Raw genomic sequence first — 13,698 nt, 5'->3', positions numbered from 1 at the left:
AGCCCTTTGGGGAGAAAACAACAAAAACAGCAACAACAACAACAAACAAACAAACAAACAAAAGAAAACAGAAAAAGAGAAGCCATTGCTAGACAGAGAAAAAGACACAAAGATATCCACAAGGGAGTGGAGCCCCCCGTGCTCTCCAGGGGCTGAGGACTGATGTCTTGGAGCAGCAGAAGTGACCTCACAGAATCCGGGGCCCCAAAGTAAGCAGAGGGAGGTTTTTTCTTTGGGAGCAAACCAGAGATGCGTTTTAGCCTTGCCCGGGGTGCAGAGAAGGTGTCTCCTCCAGGAGGAAGAGTCGAGAGGCAGACAAAGTCTGCGTGAACTGTAAGTGCCCTGCAAACCTGGGCATCTGGACGCCACGGTGAGAACCCTAAGTCCTCTTGTGTCCGCTGAGAAAAGAAGCCACCTAGACGAAACCGTTTCCGAGCCTGGCTGCGTACCGCCAGGGTCACCGTGCACTTTACATGCTTAACAGTTGATCATGCGTGAACTCCGTTGTTTTCTGTGAGAAGTTTTTCTTACAACTCTGCGGTAATATAATTGACTTATATGTCTGGGGGAAAAAGAGAATAATGCAGTGGAGTTAGCCTATCAAAGAAGAACGTCCACTGGAGAAGGTTAAACAGACAGAGAAGACTGTGCTCGGGGCTTTTACAATAGGGGACAGAGTCTGAGACTTAGTGTCAGCTCAGCTCTGCAGAAACAAGAAATGGTCGGGGGTTATTTAATCTGCTTGAAGACGCAGGGCGGGGGTGGGTCCAGCACATCGAGTTAATCCTGCATATGCAAACGTTTCTGTCTGGGATCAGGACATGTGTGTTCCCTAATTGTCACCCATCCACGTTACCCTCCCACAGAGACTAGGAGATGGGGGGCACTATCTTCCTTGATAAGTACATTTCAAAGGCATGGCTTCCGGGTTATTCAGAAAGATATTGTTGGGTTGTAAAAACAGTAAGAGGTTTTTAAAAAGAGTTTCGTACCGAGGAGGACGTGTCTAGCCCCCTGTGGCCGGCTCCGACTCGCCTTTTCTTTTCCAGGGTGGCAGGGGCGGGGGGTAGGGGGTTAGCTGGTCCTTGAGTCTGGGGTGAAGGTCACTGTGATGAAGCCGTCTGGACTCCTGAGCCTGCCTGTGGTTAGGGGAGTCCTGACTGCACGCAGCTGGGCAGCGCAGGACCTTCTGCCATCAGCATCCCGTGAGGGCCAGCATGGCACTCCGGCTGACAGGGTTCAGCTCAGACGAGGCCATTCAGACCTCAATCCAGACACCCTGCTGCGGCGCGGTGTTACTACTGAAAAGCTGCTGGTTTTATCTTCTTTTGCAATAGCAGGTGCTTCGCGTGCTGCTCCAAAGCCCACCGTTCTAAAGAGCAGGGGCATGGCGGATGACGCTCACGCCGAGGCCTGCTGGCATCCTCAGACTGGCAAAGCCTGTCTTCGTAGTACTCAGATTGCCGTCCGACTCAACAGCCAGCAGATGAGAACCTCGGAAGGACATCTGTAGCAGGCTTCCTACCACACCCCGCAGCTCTGCCTCCTAAAGCCGACATCGACATGACAGCCCCAGCTGGGCACGGACCTAAGGTCAGTGCGCACAAGTGGGTGAGACAAAATCTGATGGAACAGGTAGGGGAGATGGCAGTGGACGCGATGATGGCTGGAGACCTCAAAGCCCTGCATCGGCAACGCGACGTCGGCAGGTGTCAGTTAGTTGGTCGGCCTGGGCATCACGGTCTGCTTCACCTAGTGGAGTTTCATAGGCTGCCCCGTCGACTAACAGCAGAATGCGCATTCTCCTCGACCTCACATAAAACGCTCAGCAAGGTAGACCACATTTTAGACCATGAGACACCCCTGAACAAGTTTTAAAAAATAGAAACCATACAAAGTGTGTTCTCAGACGACGGTGTTGTCAAACTGGAAATCAATAACAGAAAGACAGCTGGAAAATGGCCCACTATGTTTAATTTGGAAATTAAACAGTATCCTTTGAAATACCACCAGGGTCAAAGATGAAGTTCCAAGAGAAATTTTAAAATATTTTGAACTAAATGAAGATGAAAATAGAACTTATAAGAAAATGCGGAATGAACAAAATCAGTGTTTAAAAAAACATTCATAGACTCAAATGAATATATTAGAAAAAAAGATATAAAATTAACAACATAAGCTTCTACCCTAGGAAACTAGGCAAGGGAAATTACTTTAAGCCTAAGGTAAGTGGGAAAATAAATAACGAAAATTAGAGCAGAAATTAATAAAAGTGAAATTAGGGAAATAAGGAAAATATCAATAAAACCGAAATATGGTTCTCCTAAAAGATCAATAAAATTGATAAATTCCAGAAAGAATGACAAAAAAAATAAATTGAACATGAAACTGTGCTGTAGTTGATAAAGTTATTTCGCATAGGAGTACAGCTTAACGAACACGCTATTGTTCTGTGCATACAATGGCTCTCACTGGAGCGAGAGCCAGTTTTCCCATTATCAGAGTGGGAATTACATATAAGCAAGTGGAAGAGACTAAATGATCCATAAGATAATGGATTAAAGTCTAAAAGACTCATATGAGTTCATATTTATTATAATATGTAAATAGGTGATTACATGTAGAAGCAGTTGTAGGCATTTGTACATACAGGAGTTAAAACACACACATGTATTTTCTCGTTACGTCAGCTAAGACGGTTGAGAGGCAGCAACACCCCAGTAGGGACAAACACATCTGGCTTCCAGATCGTGGTTTCTGAATCCCCTCTCTGTTGACAGAAACGGGGCTCCTTGGAGAAATGGCTGACTCTGGACTGCAAACGGGGATACACAGAATGAGCCGGAAAGTAAAGAATTACTCAAAAACAAACAAACAAGCAAAGAAGTGGTATGTCAAAGGGACTCAAGAGCCAAATGAAAGAGTTCCCTGTGGCCAAAGCTGGAACAATCTAAACAACAAAATAAATATAGTAGCATTGGATTATAATCCGAAGCATAAAATAAATACTCATATGCCATACAGACATAAATAAATGATTAAATAAATGAACAAACAATTAAGGAAGAACAGACAAAGCTCCCATACAGAAGAATGCAGAATAATTTGCGTAGATACTAGCTATGGACTGAATGCTTAAGTTCCTCTGAAGTTTATGTGTTGAAACCTACCTCTCAATGTGATGGTACTAGGACGTGATTAGATCATGAGGGTGGAGCCCTCACGAATGAGATCACTGCCCTGATAAAAGAGACCCCAGAGAGCTCCCTGACCCCTCCTGCCATGTAAATTCACAGCCAACAGGTAGTTATCTCAAATATACGGTGACGGAAGGAGATGTGACTTTGAGTGGTGAACACACGATGCAATATACACGTGATGTGTCATAGGATTGTACACTTGAAACCTACCTAATTTTATTAACCATTGATCGAATAAATTTAATTTTTAAAAATTAGGAAAAAAAGAAAGACAGTCTTTCATAAACCAGGCTGGCCCTCACCAGACACTGAATCTACCAGCGCCTTGATCCCAACCTCGAGAACTGTGAGAAATCAAGTTCAGTTGTTTATAAACCATCTGGTCTATGGCAGTTTGTTATAGCAGGCTGAACAGATTACGATAATACTCCATTCTAATGAAGCGTAACGTCTTACTTTGTGTGTGTCCTCCAGCGATTTTTTTTTTTCCAAAGAGTACAATATAAAAAGAGGGGGGGTGGGGTGAGTAATTTTACACGTAAGAAGCCTGACAAACATCCCTCAGTCAGGAAGTCAAGGTCAACATCTACGGTGGTAAGTCATGCCGAAGGTCCTTGCCCTTGACAGGATGGGCTGAAAATGGCACTTTATCTCCAGAGCCTTGCTCCCCCCATCCTGTAATCTCAGTATAATCATGAGAAAAATAGATCAAATTCCACTTATTGAACATTTTACAAAATACCTGACCAGAACTCCTAAAAACTGCCAAGATCATTTAAAAAAAAAAAAAAAGTTTGAGAAAATGGCAAAATGGCACTGCAAAGAAGTGCCTAAAGAGACATGGCTATTAAATATAAAGTGGTACCTAGGATGGGATCTTGTCACGTCAAAGGCAATTTGAATATGATACGTGTTCCAGTTAGTAGCGACTTATCAGTGTTAGTTCATTAACTGTGGCAGAGCATGGCGCTCATGCGAGATGTGAATAAGAGGGAAAACGGTGTCAGGTTTACCAAAACTCTCTGTACTCCCTTCACGTTTCTTTCTGTAAATCTAAAACTATTCTAAAATAAAGCATGTATTTAAAGAAAATGAGGAGGACACCTCTGGAAGACTGCAGGATTGCCCCAAAGAGACTGAGGTCCCAGGGAAGTGTCCTTCGGTCAGGACAAAAACACTGTGACTTTCAATACTTAATCTTCTGAATAGAAAAAGAGACTCCTGAAAACTTTGGCTTTAATCATTAAAAAAAGTTTCATATTTGTATATTAGCATGTAACTTTTAACCAAAATAAGCTTAATTTATCAAATAGTTTCCTTCCAAAATGAGACAACAAGTGAAGATAATATTTTCTATTTCTTGCTAGGTTTATCCCAACCCTTTCGACACACACAGTCTTATTTATGAATATAAACAATAAATCAATAAATAAATATTAAAGGCCACTTCGCAATTATCTTCACCTCTTCGCATTAGTTCTGTTAAAACCGTAATTAAGGTACTTATTGGTTCAGAATTTTCTACATAATCCAATTATTACCAACATCACTATCATCTCCATCACCATCATCGTCATAGCAAAACTTCTCCGATGCTTACGTGGGTCAGGCACCGTTCCCGGGGTTTGTATAACTAATGTCATTAATCCGTTTAAACACACAAAGAGGTATAGTCCCTGAGGAAACAGACACAGACAGGCTGGGTAACATTCCAGGTAGAACAGTTCGTGATGGCTTCCTGCAGTGCGTGCTTATGTCCACCACGCGACCCTGCCTTCCATGAGCAGCCTGACCCAGGGTGCGGGACGCCTACCCTTAGGAGAGCAAAGTCTCTGTCTCTAGCTGGCTACATCATGGGCCGGTCTGGAACAGCCACCTTTCATTTCTGTGTTATGGTACACGATAAGCCAGGATTTCTTGACTTGAGTCAAGTACGGGAGCACAGAAGGACTTCTGTGAGGACTTCCATGACGCACGGGCGATGGCAGAGTGTCATCCCGTCTACTTGGCACCGAAGTGTTGGGCATGAGGATGGCAGAGAATCTCACTGGGTCTGCTCCTGCCCAGGTTCCATCACCCGAGAAACACATGTCTGGCAGCTGGGGGGACATGTTAGTTCAAAGGAAATAATAAAAGTCAGGGAAGGTGGACGCAAATGCACGTTCCCCAATTATTCACTTACAGCATATGTTCAATAATTGCAATGTGCTTGTTTTCGTGTTCTGTTACTAGGAAATTTTGCCTTATCTCTGAAGGTCAGAAGACAGCCAAGTCACAATATGTCTTACCTCTTTCTAAATGAGTCATTTATGAGAAGTGGGTGTAATGCTGACTCGGACTATGTGAGCAGCAAATCCTGGCTACTTAAAACTGGAGAAATCGCTTCCAGACACTTAATAACTAGCAGACCGGTTCCATTTGAAATGACTTTGTAAGCCATACCTGGTACCCAGCTTAGGTCAGGATCCGCAGTATGGAGACCATCTTCCTAGACTGATAATTAGCCACTTCAAGGAGGTTTGCTCATCACTCAAATTCTGAAAGCCGTTTGCCAATTTTGAAAGGACCAACCCCCACGTTGACCCAAGGAGCTAGTCAAAAGATGGTCTCACGCTCTTCTTAGAGTTAGCACGGTACTCGTGGCAGGACCTGGACTTTATAAAGGTGCGACTGTGACTCTGACACTTGCTGAGTGACAGGGAACTAACCATTTCGTCTCCATGAGTCACGACTGTCTCATTTAAAAAATTTGGTATGATAAGCCTCACTGCAAGAGTCATTTGAGAATGAAAATAAACAAGTGATGAAATATTCAGCCACGATGATAAACATTAATTTAGCTTTGTTCATAGTTCTCTCTACACCGTACCCCACTTAACTGAGATGGAGTTAGAGCTGGCTGAATTTTAACAGCGAGCTGCCTCGCAGTGCTGCGCAGAACCTCACAGAGCTCGCCATGTGACAGAGGAACGAGTTACTGCGTAGCCATCTCACGATCTTCTCTCTTGCTTTGAGAAGATGCACAGCTTCCTTCCTGTGGCTGAAACGTGAAAAGAAGTAAGTAGGTGGGAGGGACTAGCTACATACAGCGGGAAGGCAGTTTGTTGGAAAAGTCAGAAAATGCTTCTGCAAGATAATCAAGAGCCAGGCCAAAGAGTGGCTTAAACGCTATCATTCTAGGTCATGTGGATGACAGCGTGGGGGCCCCTCAGACACCTACTGGCCCCTCGCGGTAGTTCCCCCTCGCTCGCCTCCCCACATGTAATCTCAGAGCTACCCTGCGAGAGGCGACCGCACGGCTCCCACTTGGCAGACGAGTGACTGGAGAACCACGAGACGGACCGCCTGTTCTGGGCCGCCCGGTCCCGCCCGGAGCAGCAGCCTGAATGCTGACCGCGGTGCCTCCTCGCCACCAGCTGTCCCCAGGGTCCCTTTGCTGGGAGGACAGTGCGACTGGCTTACACAGACTCACACTGCTGCAGCCCAGCAGCCCGGGCTGCCAAATCACAAATACTTGTCAGATGAACACTGTCTAGGCTGCGACTACCTAACCCAGTCAGTGTCATCACGAAACGAGCGCTCGGGGAGCATTAGTCTGATAGAGCGCAAGGCAGGCGGCTGGACCAGAAGCGTGGGGGTGGAGACGGAAAGCAGAAAGCTGTCTCAGGAGACAATTACCGTGGACCGATGCGCTGACAGCTGAGGCAGTTTTTTCCCACTGTATATAGTGCAGCTGAGGAGCCGGCCACCCGCGGCCAGGGTGCACGGCCGTCATCATTGTCCCGCACCTTACTGTTTTCCTCTGGGTCGTTGGAGACCTTCCTGCCTCACTAGCAGATTCCTCGGGGGCGGGCATTGATTCCGGCTTGTCTCCACAATGTCACAGGGAGGTGCCATTATTGACTAGAGAAGACCACATTCACGCTGCATATGCTACCACTTAAATATATATATTTCTAAGTGAGTTATAAGGTTAGTTCTTACATAGTCGTGCAAGTGTTTTCTTGTGTCTCTGTGCATGTGATCATTTGCACTGCTTTCCAGAAACCGCAAAAAGGCTACCACGATAATCTCCACGCTCGATGCTTTAAAAATGCATATGCATTAATCCATTGGACGTAGCTTTATCACGTGCCTTCTCTACGTCCTGTGCCTTCTCCTGTGTTCCAGGAACAAATCGAGGTCCTCGCTGTTGAGAACCTACATTTTAGAGGGACGAGCAAACCCGAAAGGAGGAATCCACTCCTGCTTCTCCTCGTGTTAAATCCGTCAATCATTTGTCATCTTAATTGGAAAGAAATCTGAGCTTCTCAGCACGGTCTGGAGGTTCATCCTGATCTCACTCCTGATTCGCTCCGCAGCCAACCCTTCTCTCAAATCCCATTCTCAGGTCATCCTGACAGGCATAAATTCTCCTAAGTGTTCTCTTGTCTGTTCTGAAATGTTCTATGCTTCTGCTACTTCTAGACCTGGAGTGGAGTCCTACTTCATTGTTCACCAGCTGCTCATTTTTTAGGAAGGAAGGAAGGAAGGAAGGAAGGAAGGAAGGAATGAATGATTTAATAAATGAATGAGAAGGAAGGAAGGAAGGAAGGAAAGAAGGAAGAATGAGAGGGAGGGAGCAGTGAAAGGGAGTAAGTTAGGTCTCATCCCACATCTTTTGTCATTATTTTTCACAGTGATTAAATTCTCCCCTCCCCTGTGGGTCAGTTCTGTCCTTATTTCAATGACAAGCAGGCAGAAGGTAGTGGGTGCCTGACATAGGGCAGTGGCAGTGACAGCAGAGGAACAGGGGAGAAATTAGAATGGAAGAGTCAATAGTTGGTGACAGGTCCAACCATGAAACGAAAGGAAAAGGCTTCTTGTCTTGTGCATAAAATATAAAGATAAAACAAGGCTAAGCCGTATCTTTTCACAGACAGTTGTTATTCTCCACTGGGTGAGAGCTGGATGCTTGAGTTTTCCTTTTCAATCAACATATTCATAAGAACATAAAATATGCATTAATGCAGAGCCAGGCATGAAAACATTAACATAAATACATAGAAGTAATCACTGCACTAAACTTATTTACAAATGTATAAGCCACGCAAAAGATTTCCTACCAAGCTTCAACCCGGCAGACATCAAATACAAATCACATCTTGACCAACGTGACCCGCTTGCCTGTAATTCATTCCCTCACCTCCTCTCAGCTGAGACCCCTTGAGGCCCATCTTCAGCTACCTCCCCCGACCCAGTTCAAAGCCTGCATTTTCTTTTGAAGTACTTATAAGGGTTTGAGCGATCCATTAAATTATGATGAGATTAAAAACGAAACCAGAGGAAACAAACATGCAAAGAATGTATTATTAAGCATCTAGTTGACCGGGCGATCTATACAGGATTGGTGACGCCGTAGATTGATGACTTATAGCGTGATTACTCTATAAAGACATACGGTCAGAGCCCCAGGCTTGCTGAAACTTTGGTAGATGGCAGACTGGCTGAGAATGTACTTGAGGAAACGCTAGTTGCCCATCAAGAAGCGATCATCGGAGGGCTCAGGACACCCATTTCTTTCTGAGAAGCTGGACGCTAAGGGCATGACTGCAAGAGGAAGCAGGAGGTGTTCCACGGGGGGCGGAGCTGTGCACCTGGCAGCCTAAGATCACCCCGAGGTGATTCTCCTTCTAGATTTGGATTTAGATTATCGACTATCCTGGGGCGTTCCTTACAGACAGAATAATTCTAGGTTGCCATCAGGATTCTCATTTGATATATATATAAATTCTGCTCAAACTCCAGCCCCGAGAACATTCCTGAGGGCTCCCTGAGAGGAGAGAATGGCCATCTCAAAGATTCTCCGCTTCAGGAGGCAATGGTTCTGACCAATTTTCGCCACCCGTACCGGTAATATACCCGCCCCGCCATTAAGTATCTCGTGTCCCAGGCTTGCGTTGATTTGAAACGGGTGCCTTCGCTAGCGAAACTCCGGGGAGCCTCGGAGCCCCCCTCGTTTTACCATTTGTTCTGGACTAGTTGTATCGGTTTCCACTATTTATAAAAACTTCTATTATTAAAGTGATTTTAAGTTGACGATACTTTCAAATACATTATCTCATCTGGCATAAGGAATTGGCACAGTTTGAACGCTCAAGGAACCATCTGGGATAGTCTGATTTACAAGTCTATCGTTAACCCATCAACAAACAGTCACGGAGCGGCTACTGCGGACCAGTCACTACACTGAATACGGTAGGACCTGGGGAATGTTGGAGAAGAGAAAAAGCAACGTCACGATAACATGAACTGAAAGAAATTTCGAGTCGGAGGACGAAACAAATATCCACGAATATTCAAGTCTAAGAAAAATACTAGTGTTGTCTGACATTCCATCCTAACTATCTTTGTCATTTCTCTACTTTCCCTCCAAGTCGACGTAAACATGTTCCAGCCCGAATCTCCCTCGAAGGCGAGGACGCCCCTCAGAAAATCATCTTCCTGAGCATCTTATTGGCACTTCCATCCCGGCCTGTCAAGTGGAGGACGTATTATTTTTCTCCACATCCATCTCACATTCTAAATCCTTTTTTCTAGTTACTGGCTCAATTTCTAATACTGGCTCCCAATTAATTGCCAGAAACCTTATATTCCTCCCACTTCTTTTCTTATTAATCATCGAATACTTTTGGTTTAACTTTTTTAGCGTGTTTAATATCATTTTTGTTTTTGTTATACCAGTACTTAACACTTAATGGTGTGTACTTAAGAGAGTATAACATTTCTTATACAATGTAATCACTGTTTATTTATATGTCCTTTGTGCTTGCAATACTGTGAACTGGTAAGCTCTTGAGAATTCTGCCTTGCGGTCAGGATGTGGTTAGTTTACGGAAGGTAATCAGCAAATATGTGCGAAATAAAATGATTGATGAGTATGTAACCTATGTGGTCATTTTTTTTTTCTTTTTTGTGGTGGGCAGAATTCTGAGAAGTCCCCCAAGATGTTTATCCCTGGCATTTGCCCATCATCACCCAGTTATTCAATAAAACACTATTCTAAGTACTGCTGTGAAGAGATTTTTTTATATAATTTTTTTATAATTTATATAATTTCGGTTGACTTGAAGAGAAGGAGATTATCTTTGTTGGGATGGACATAATCAACTGAATCCTTAAAAGGAACCGAGCTTTTCCTGGAAGAAGAAATTTGAAGGAATGAGTAAGATTTGATGAGAGAAAACCTTCCAGCTTTGGCGTGGAAGATGGAGGGTCCACATGGCGAGGCCTGGGGATGGCTTCTCAGAGCTGACAAAGGGTCCAAGCTGACAGCCAAGTAGGAAACAGAAACCTCCGCCATACAGCCACACGGAACTAAATTCTGCCAACAATCTGAAGGATGTTGGAAGTGAATTCTTCCCCAGAGGTTCTGGAAAGAGATGTGATGTGGCTGACTCCTGGACTTCAGCCTCATAAAACCCGAGCAGAGAATCGGCCACGCCAGGCCGAGACTTCGGACCTGGAAAATTATGAGCTGATAAATGGTAGTTTTTAAGCTGTTAAGTTTCTGGTAATCTGTTATGCAGCAAAATACAATTAACACACTTTTCTTCTAATTGTGTCGTGTTTGATAATTATAATGGGAGTCCTTGAAAATGACAATACACATCTTATAATTAAAGGCAGGCTGTAAACACCTAAGCCTCCAGTTCTTCAGGAAGGATGTCCTAAATGACTGTGAGGAATGCTTTGAGCTACCAAATATTCATGTCATTAAAAAAAATTGAAAAATGTTAAAATATATATGGTCAAAAGTTACGATATGTTAACAAATTCTATTAAAAGCAACCTGTAATGTTCTATTAGAAGCTTTAAGCTGGATAGTTGAAGATTTGGGGTTTGGTCAGCAATAGAGCCCAGTAAAGACATAATTTTCCATCCTGAATGTAAGGTTATTCACAGCTTTGGTCAATGTTGGCTCCTAAAGTCTATCAATCTCAGCCAATTTTTTTTTTCATTATAAAAACTACAAAGAATTTGTCAAACACCAGCACTTGCATCAAGAGTTACAGACCAGCGAGAAATAACGTCTCCTTTAGCCTAAAAAAACCACCAAAAATTCACGACTTCGCTTTAAGATTATTTCAACCTCTACTATATTAAACCACTTGAGTAAGACTGTTTAACTCATAGGGTCCACAAGCTGCTGGCAAAGAAAAAAAACCCCAGTAAAAGATGCCTGGGGACGAAGTGGAGAAGCCCCAGGAAAACATCCCAGTTGTCGGCAGCTAGGATAGGAGCTGACATTTGATTTTCAGCCACTCAGCGTCATCGTCTTAACGGATGGACTTGTACCTGCTTTGCGAGGTGTGCCTTCTGCGCTCAGGAGGGAAGCCGTGGTTAGGCTCTGGGCTTGGGTCACACCCATGGGGAGCGATCTCCTCCCGGCCACGTTTAATGACACATCCTAGGTCCCCCATTAAGAGAGACTCCTAACGTGTGGGCAGTGCCCTGCAGTGACACCAGCCGGTCCCGGCTGCGTGCACTCCTGCGGCTGCCCTACAAGTGAGGCCACGAATGGAGGTGGCATTTTAAGATCCGAGAGTGCTTCGGATGAGCTTCCCACTAAACCTGCGTGGAGGCCCGCGCCCACGCCCGCACCTGCTGTGCCCACACCTACCCCCTGCCTTCGTCTGCATCTGTCTCAGAGGATGAAACGAGACGTGAGCCGTGTGTGACAAACCCGACACTCGGTAGTGTCTCCCAAACCAGCGCTCCTGAAAGGTCACCCAGGTTACCTTACAGCGGCTGCATCTCAGCCTCTGGGGAGTAGTCACCGCTGGACTTTGTGGGGTACGGGCCCGACGGGGAGTCTGCAGTGATTGCCCGGTGGTCACGATCCAGTCGAGCTCTTGAAAAAGAAGCATTTAATTCGGCTTCACTTTAGTTAACTGAACACTTGACCCTGCGATCAAATAGGGGTGAAGAGCCGCAGACCCCCGTGGAAAAGGAACAGGGCCCGAAGCCCGACGTCCGGGGTGGACCGTTTCCACCGCGCCCGCCCGGAGGCACCAGCAGGACACTGGCCAGAGCCAGCGCCAGCGTCGGGGAAGGACGGAGCGGAGGGGGGCGCCTGCATGGGGAGCAGGCACGGCGGCCGAGAAGAGGCCACCTCATTCTGCCGGTGACAGTGGACGCTGCAGAATCTGCAGATGACACGCTTCCTCAGGCCTCGCAGGTCCACACGGACTTTCCACACAACCACTGTGTGACAACCTGCAGGTTCTGACGCTACCACGGTAAGTGGAAAGTGGTCCGGTCCCTGAACACGCCAGGCCCTCCGAGGGGGGACGCGAAAACCCCTTTAGCAGCGGCTGGAGGAAGAGGCCAGATAGAGCTTGTCGCTCAACACCCAGAGATACTGCTTCTGCCCGTGTCTGGGCAGCAGAGGAAAAAGAAAAATCACAGAAGTGACATTTGAACTAGAACTTGAAGCACAGGCGAGTGTCTCTGGGGGGCTCGGGGAGATGGCGCTCCCGGTGGAGGGCACGGTCGACGCAAAGCTGTGACCCGCGGAGTCCGCCAGACGGATGAGCAGCAGCGGGGAGCAGAAGGCGAACTTAACGTGCAAAAGCAGCTGCGGGATGTGGGGTGTAGACGGCTGCGTAACCCCAAGCAGTATAGACATGCCTTTCAAATAGTCCTCTTCCCTAACGTACCGGTGTCAAGCCCGCTTCACGAGCTCTGGCACCTCCAAGAACTACAGACTCTCAGTTAACCGCTGACAAGGACCGTTCCCAACCCAACTGCCTCTTTGGAATTAAACAAAGGCGTAGTCAAAAATTCTCAAAAAGAAAAAAAAACAAAGCCGGACGTAAAATCTATGCGGTTAATGACGTGCGGGAGGGTCTGGGGCGGCCGCATTCGCTCCCGCTTTTACACTGGCGAGAGCGAGCGCAGGTGTTCGCTCCCCGACGCCCTTCGCCCCTGCGCTCAGACCCCCAGCGACCCCAGCTCTACCCGTTCCAGACCCTTCGCGTGAGCGAGTCTAGTAAAATGTGCTCGGCGCTGTTTCTTCCTATCGTTTTGCACATCGGTTCGAATGAGGTTCGAGTCGAGGGGACATTTCTAACGCTCGCGATTCAACGTCTCTGTCCCCTCAAGCTCCCTCGGCGTGGGCTCGCTCTGCACCGCCGCGCTCGGCTCCGGACTCAGTGATGCTCCCCCAGTGCCAGCGAACCCGAGGAAACACATCCATCTAAGCGGAACCTGCTGTACGATGTGTTCTTGGTATTTTAGGGTGTATGGTTTTCATACCAGAGAGGAAGCTCGCTGTCCCCAGTGCTGCGATGTGGTCCCTGCCCGGGACAGCTGCGCCGGGTCCCCGCTCTGCTGATGACTCTATGAACAGTCAGGGATGCTTAAAGCGAACCATGAGGAGCACGGTGTGGAGCCCCCCGCCCCGACCCCCCAGCACTCGTCACGGGCACCGTGGCTCCGGCTGCCGGGCCCGTGA

This window comes from Pteropus alecto, unplaced genomic scaffold (assembly GCF_000325575.1).
Source record: "Pteropus alecto unplaced genomic scaffold, ASM32557v1 scaffold137, whole genome shotgun sequence".
Classification (NCBI taxonomy): Eukaryota; Metazoa; Chordata; class Mammalia; order Chiroptera; family Pteropodidae; genus Pteropus; species Pteropus alecto.
The sequence above is the reverse complement of the archived record's forward strand: the minus strand, read 5'-3'. Positions refer to the sequence as shown.